Source organism: Thalassophryne amazonica, chromosome 4, assembly GCF_902500255.1.
Source record: "Thalassophryne amazonica chromosome 4, fThaAma1.1, whole genome shotgun sequence".
Taxonomy (NCBI): Eukaryota; Metazoa; Chordata; class Actinopteri; order Batrachoidiformes; family Batrachoididae; genus Thalassophryne; species Thalassophryne amazonica.
The window spans coordinates 89903298-89911304 of NC_047106.1; the positions used below are offsets into that span (position 1 = coordinate 89903298).

General features: G+C 47.6%; 1 protein-coding gene across 2 annotated transcripts in view; it reads right to left on the bottom strand.

Moving 5' to 3' along the window:
* LOC117508472 (ATP-binding cassette sub-family G member 4-like) overlaps nucleotides 1–7575 on the bottom strand; it is a 61532-nt gene extending 53957 nt beyond the window's left edge. For both annotated transcript variants that reach the window (XM_034168247.1, XM_034168246.1), the window contains exon 1: nucleotides 7453–7575. The gene's annotated coding sequence lies outside the window, so the exon portion shown is untranslated. The remainder of the gene's footprint in view (nucleotides 1–7452) is intronic.
* Nucleotides 7576–8007: the final 432 nt, after the last annotated feature.

Consider the following 8007-nt stretch of genomic DNA (forward strand, 5'->3'; position numbering starts at 1 on the left):
TTCCCGCAGGTTGACCCCAGCTGAACGGAACTATGACGTCGGCAATCGGGAACTTCTTGCAGTGAAGGAGGCTCTTGAGGAGTGGAGACACCTGTTGGAGGGAGCATCGGTACCATTTACGGTTTTCACGGACCATCGGAACCTGGAGTACATCCGGACCGCGAAGCGTCTGAACCCCAGGCAAGCCCGCTGGTCGCTGTTCTTCGGGCTTTTGACTTCCGGATCACCTACCGCCCCGGGACAAAAAACCAACGATCTGACGCCCTGTCCCGGGTGCATGAAGAGGAGGTCAAGACCGAGCCGTCAGACCCCCCTGACACCATCATCCCCGAGTCCACTGTCGTGGCCACCCTTACCTGGGACGTGGAGAAGACCGTCCGGGAGGCCCTGACACGGAGCCCGGACCCGGGGACAGGTCCGAAGGACAAGTTGTACGTCCCACCAGAGGCCAGGGCTGCGGTCCTTGACTTCTGTCACGGTTCCAAGCTCTCCTGTCATCCAGGGGTGCGAAGGACCGTGGCAGTGGTCCGGCAGCGCTTCTGGTGGGCGTCTATGGAAGCCGACGTCCGGGAGTATGTCCAGGCCTGCACCACCTGTGCCAGGGGTAAAGCCGACCACCACAAGGCCCAAGGCCTCCTCCAGCCTCTGCCCGTGCCTCGTCGCCCCTGGTCTCATATTGGCCTGGACTTTGTCACGGGCCTCCCGCCGTCCCAGGGCATGACTTCCATCCTCACGACAGTGGACCGGTTCTCCAAGGCGGCCCACTTTGTGGCCCTCCCGAAGCTCCCGACGGCCCAGGAGACTGTAGACCTCCTGGTCCACCACGTCGTGCGTCTGCATGGGATTCCATCAGACATTGTCTCAGATCGTGGTCCTCAGTTCTCCTCCCAGGTCTGGAGGAGTTTCTGCAGGGAACTGGGGGCCACCGTCAGTCTCTCGTCTGGGTACCACCCCCAGATGAACGGGCAGGCAGAGCGGACGAACCAGGAACTGGAGCAGGCCCTCCGCTGCGTGACCTCCGCGCACCCGACGGCCTGGAGTGACCATCTGGCCTGGATCGAGTATGCTCATAATAGCCAAGTCTCATCTGCCACCGGCCTCTCCCCGTTTGAGGTGTGTTTGGGGTACCAGCCCCCATTGTTTCCGCTAGTGGAGGGAGAGGTCGGGGTGCCCTCGGTCCAGGCCCATCTGAGGAAGTGCCGTTGGGTGTGGCGTACTGCCCGCTCTGCCCTGCTCAGAGCCCGGACGAGGGCTAAGGCCCATGCAGACCGCCGGCGCTCCCCAGCCCCTGCATACCAGCCCGGGCAGGAGGTCTGGCTATCCACTAAGGACATCCCCCTGCAGGTGGAATCCCACAAGCTGAAGGACAGGTACATCGGACCATTTCCCATACTAAAAGTCCTCAGTCTCGCCGCAGTGAAGCTGGCAGCTTCAGCTTCACTGCGGATACACCCCGTTTTTCATGTGTCAAGACTCAAGCCCTGCCATACCTCACCACTGTGTGCCCCGGGACCAGCGCCGCCTCCTGCCCGGATCATCGACGGGGAGCCCGCGTGGACGGTACGCCGGCTCCTGGACGTCCATCGAAAGGGCCGGGGGTTCCAGTATCTGGTGGACTGGGAGGGTTATGGCCCTGAAGAGCGCTCCTGGGTGAAGAGGAGCTTCATCCTGGACCCGGCCCTCCTGGCTGACTTCTACACCCGTCACCCGGACAAGCCTGGTTGAGGGGGGGGTCCTGTTGTGTGGGCCGCTGAAGAGGAGGTACTGCTGGCCCACCACCACAAGATGGTGCCCTGCTTGAAATGCGGGCTTCAAGCACGAGAGGGCGTCGGAGCGACCGGGAGTGACAGCTGTCACTCATCATCCGTACCAGCTGTCACTCATCCACTACTCATCACCACCACCATAAAGGCCGGACTGCAACTCCACCTCCCCGCCGAGAAATCAGCTACCATTCAGGTAATTACTTCTCTGCTGAACCTTAACCATCAGTCTGATCTCTTTTGCAGCCATTTTCCTGGGACGGATACCCTGTCTGCTGAGTTGGCGTTTGGTGTGGACTGCGACGGCTTCGCCTCCCACCCCACCCAGATAAGTGGTTATCTCGGGAGCTGCACGAGTGTGTGATTGGAGGTGGAGGTTTTCCCTCCTAACTGTATACAGACTGTGGGATTACTGAGTGTGCGAACTCACACTCATCAGTACTGTCTCTGTTCTCTGCCAGCAGTACCGGGTCTGACTGCTGAAGACAGCGGCCACCTGGGGCGCAGGGCTTGGCGGCTCCGGTGTTCTTCAGCTCCGTTGGTGGTGGAAGCTGTGTGGGATCCGGCTCGTCTCTCGCCAGACGTCTTCTATCGTCGAGCCTGCCCACATGTCACCTTGTGTATAATTGACATTCCACCATATTGTTATTGTCTGTACTTCGTTGTGCGATTCACAACATTAAATTGTTACTTTTGGCTTATCCATTGTCCGTTCATTAACGCCCCCTGTTGTGGGTCCGTGTCACGACACTTTCACAACATTATCTGCTTTAAGCTGCGAGTTTGTGAGTTATACCACGGAGTCAGGCACTTCTGATTTAAGGCTCTCTTTTTCAGAGGAGCTACAGCATCCAAAGTTGTGCTCAATGAGGATGTAAAGCTATTGATGAGATAATCTATCTCAATCACAGAGTTTAGGCAGCTACTGTGCACTGTGTTGGTATATGGCATTGAAGAACATAACAAAGAAGGAATCATATCCTTAAACCTCGTTACAGCGCTTTCAGAAAGACTTCTGCTGTAATGAAACTTATTCCCCACTGCTGGGTAGTTCATTAAAGTAAATGTAAATGTTATTAAGAAATGATAAGACAAAAAGGGGTTTTCAGGGAATATTGTTAAGTCTTCAATTTCTATGCCATATGTCAGAATAAGATCTAAAGTGTGGCTAAAGTGGTGGGCGGGCTCATTTACATTTTGAGTGAAGCCAACTGAGTCTAATAATAGATTAAATGCAGTGGTGAGGCTGTCATTCTCGGCATCTATGTGGATGTTAAAATCACTCACTATAACTATCTTATCTGAGCTAAGCACTAAGTCAGACAAAAGGTCTGAAAAATCACAAAGAAACTCACAGTAACGACCAGGTGGACGATAGATAATAACAAATAAAACTGTTTTTTGAGACTTCCAATTTGGATGGACAAGACTAAGAGTTAGAATTCATCTATTGAAATGGTCCAAAAGACCTAGGATAGAATTTTGCCAAACATTGTACGTGACAACAAAATACTTTATTATCACAATCAACATTTTTGTTTAAAAAAATATCACTCAACACAACCTAAAACAAAATCTCCTGAGGTAGAGGGCTGACTCAAGGAGAGTGGGCGGGCCAGGCTGATCCTACCTGCATGGCTGTTGGCTGGCGCCGCTGAGCCACGTGATGGCACAACAACAAAAGATCAGAGGGGGGAGGGTGCGCTGCTCCGTGTTGTGTGACACAGCGCAGCGCTGCTCTTACAGACAGAGAGTAGACTTTGATGAACCTGCGTGCGCAGCAGTCAGTGCGTGCAGGAGAGAAAAAAAGCTTGAGTATCAATTTTTTTACACGAGGATCGTTCAATATCAATACCAGCATTGGTATCGATATTATCGATATTAGGATCGATCCGCCCACCTCTAATATATAGCACTATTTTATCTGATGCAGATGCACAACATGCTTGATAATATTTCTCATGTTCACCCATTCACACACCAATGTCAAGGTGGTCCTGTGCAAGGTGCTCAACTGCACAGTGGGAATTAATTGCAGATTAAGGACCTTCCAGAATAAAGCTGGCCATACAACACACGGTGATGCAATGCAAAATTCTCATATCACAATTATGCAGTGCTACATTGTCGTAATGGAAGAGTGTATTGCAGAAGAACCACAGAACACAGCAGGCACATTACAGTGTGTACCTCTGTTAGTGCAGTAAAGGATGAATTGGAGCGGCACAGTGCAGCACAGGTTGTCTGTGTCTATAAATATGTAACAAAACCACATTTCACTGAGTACTCAAAATGCTGCTGTTGTGTGTGCACAAGATACAATTATTTTCCAAATTTGATTAGTCTGTGTGCACATATTAAGTACTTGTACTGTGCCAGTGTGCCAAGTGCACACAGAGAATTGAGATAGACAATAACATCTTGTGAGAGAGATTTTATTCTTGAGTGTTGTGGACAAAATAGATTGTTTGGTCAGCTAAATACATGTATGCCAGCACATGCGTTGCCTTTTCTAATGTATTTAATTATTTTTCTCATGCGCAAAAATTAATAAAACAGTGGAAACAAATGATATTTTAAACACACGCAGGAGCATTTTCACATCAATTTTTTTTTCTATTTTGCTTTCTCAATAGCTACTCTGAGCCTTCTTGGTATAGAATCCTTCATGTATGCACTCCTTGGAAGTGAGGTCCTTTCAAAGCTGTAGGATTTTAAGACAGCTCCCCTCTTTTCCCCCCAGGACATATTTTCAGAAGAAGGCTATCTAAAGACCACAAATTAAAAATAAAATAAAAAAATAAATGAATGAATGAATAAATAAATAAATAAATAATGAGATGCTTTCATTTGAAAATATTACTAATAAAATTACACTTTATGGGCAGCCCTCATTTATTTTGTTTTGTTTTACAACCAAATTCCAGCTTTCAGAGGGTAAAGGAATCTTTAACTTAACCAGAAACTTCTCAGTTTCTGGTTAAATTACCTGACTTTTGAATCACTGGCTTTTCAGGAAGATTCCCATGTCTCTCCATCATAGAGCACTGTGAGCTATGGGGTGAATGACATCTGTCCTGAGAGGCACACTTGCCTTCTGTTGTTGCAGATGTATTTGTCTTGTAAATGTCTAAATGCCTAAACCTTGAACATAAAGTGACCCCTTTTTCAGATGTATTGTCAAAGTAGGTCAACTATATTAGGTAATAAAATTATAACTTGGGGGTACATTTGCTTCTCTGGACTGCGAAATGTAAATGCTATGAGAAGAAAATGTGATGTACAAGCAAAAAGAAAATAGTGAAAAGTATCTGAATTTCTGCCCAACATTTTGAGTGCTCAGTGTACAATGTGGCTTTAATATATATTTCTTTATCTTTATGGTGGCTCTGTCCAAAATAAATAAACAAATAAAGGAATATCTCACAAAGTAAGCAAATGTCAAAGTTGAATACAGCACCTACAGCCTTCACTTCATATGAGGTTCTGTTACGAAGTTATAAAATTATTCATGGACTAGCGCTTCCCTACCTAGCTGACCTAATTACACCCTACATACTGGCCCATACTCTGTGTTCTCAGGATGCAGGACTACTTTGTGTCACTCACTCATCACTCATCTTCAACTGCTTCTCTGGTATAGGGTTGCAGAGGCAACAGCTCCAGTGGGGGAACCCAAACTTTCCCGAGCCACATTAACCACCTCTGACTGGGGCCTTCCCAGGCCAGTGTGGAGATATAATCTCTCCACCTAGTCCTGGGTCTTCCCCGGGGTCTCCTCCCAGATGGACCTGCCCAGGGGGCATCCTTACCAGAAGCCTGAACCACCTCAGCTGTCTCCTTTCGATGCAAAGGAGCAGCGGTTCTACTCCAAGCCCCTCAACGATGACCGAGCTTCTCACCTTATCTTATCTCACCAGCCACCCTTTTGAGGAAACCCATTTCAGCTGCTTGTACCCGTGATCTAGTTCTTTCGGTGACGACACAACCCTCATAACCATAGTAGCTGAGAGTAGGAATGAAGATTGACCAGTAGATTGAGAGCTTGCCTTTTGGCTCAGCTCCCTTTCATCACAACAGTACGGCAGGTCAAATGCAATACCGTCCCTGCTGTGCTTATTTGCCGGTCTATTTCATGTTCCATTGTCACCTCACTCGTGAGCAAGACCCTGACATACTTGAACTCTTTCAATTGGTGCAAGACCTCAATGCCTACCCGGAGTAGGCTATCCACTGGTTTCCTGCTGTGAACCATGGCCTCAGATTTAGAGGTGTTGATCCTCATCCCAGCCACTTCACACTTGACTCCGAACCGACCCAGTAAGTACTGGAGGTCACAGGCCGATGAAGCCAACAGGACCACATCATCTGCAGAAAGCAGTGATGAGACCCTCAGCCCACTAAACTGAAGGATTGGTGACAAGGCGCAGCACAGGTGGAGGCCAACCCCCACTGGAAAGGAGTCCAACTTACTGCAGAGAACCTGAACACAGCTCTTGCTTTGTGAGTACAGAGATTGGATGGCCCTGAGAACATGTGGCCTAAGGTCAGATGATACAATCACAAAATCGATTGTTGACCTTCAGCCTTGGGTGCTCTGGTACCATGTACAGTTATGAGCATCCTCATGTTTGAACATGGTGTTCATTATGGATAGTCCATGACTAGCACCACCAATGTGTGTAAATGTGCAAGTGAATAATGGAGCTTCTAAAGTGCTTTGGGTGTCTTGAAAGGTGCTCTGTAAATCCAAGTAATTATTATTATTATTATTATTAGCACAGAAGTCTAATAACAAATTATCGCTCACATTCAGATCAGGGAGGCCGTTCCTCCCAGTCAGACCTCTCCAGGTGTCTCTGTCATTGCCCATAAGTGTGTTGAAGTCCCCATGCAGAACAATGGAGTCCCCCACTGAAGCCCCATACAGGACTCCAGTCAGGGACTCCAAGAAGACCAAATACTTTGAACTGCTGTTCGGTGCATACACACAAACAGTCAGAGTCTCCCCTCCCTGCCCCCACTTCCCCCGGCCACCCAAAGGCACCCTCTCATCTACTTCAATGTAGCGGCACTCAGCCATGGACTTGTGAGTATCCTCACACCCACCCAGGCCTCACACCCTGGGCAGCTCCAGAGAATGATAAGGTCCACACACAAATAATAAGGCCTGGATGTGTGGCCCACCAGATCCAACTGGTACCGCTCCACGATCTGCACAAGATCTGGTTCCTATCCCCCTAGAGCAAGGTGATGTTCCACTCCCCCAGAGCTATTCAACTTACTCAAAAAAAAAAAAAAAAAAATCTCAGAAAAAAAAAATTCACATTGTCATTATGGGGTATTGTATGTAGAATTTTGAGGAGAGAGAGAGTGGGAGAGAAAAAAGAGAAGAATTTCATCCATTTTGGAATAAGGCTTTAACAAAAACATGTGGAAAAAGTGCAGCACTGTCAATACTTTCCGGATGCACTGCATGAAATTCATTACAACTATATTCTAATGGATTTTAAAAGTGTTGCTATTTGTTTTGTTCTTTTTGAAAAGATGACAAATTCAGAAAAAAAGGTTATTGAGGTGGACAGAATAACACATCATAAAATATATTTTGGACCAGAGGAGCATGCACTTCCACTAAAGACAAAAAGGACTTGTTTTCAAGGAGACAGTAAAAGCAAATGAAGCTTACGTTGATGCTGTGGAGCGCTGATAATGTTTGTCCTCCGAGGTGCTTGCACGGATGTTGATGTCCTTCAGTCTCCAACTGTCTCTGCTCTTTTCTGTCTGATGTGGATCACTAGCAGCAGCACAGCTCCAGGAGGAGGGCAGTCCAAGTCGAGAGGATGGGAGGGGAGGAGCACAGCCAGAGGCACAGACAGTGATGTAGCATAAAACTGCAGTTCCTTTACAAAATCCTCGAAATTTAAGGTTGGAGGTTTAACTGTTTATTTTCTTCCGTGAATATGATCAGCATAGTTAGGGGGAGGTCTAAGCCTCACAACAACAACAACAACAACAAAGACATAGTGATGACAGGCACAAGGGTTTTGGACAGTTTGAACCAAGCAAGACAATAGACATATCCTTATTTTGTGCAAAGACCTGATTTTTTTCTGGGGGGAAAAGTGACATGCTGCCAGAAACTCATCAACACACATCATATCTCTGTATTATTCATTTGATTTCTCACATTACACACAAATCACACATAATATGGTGCTGGTAGCTGTCAGGGTTTGAGTTT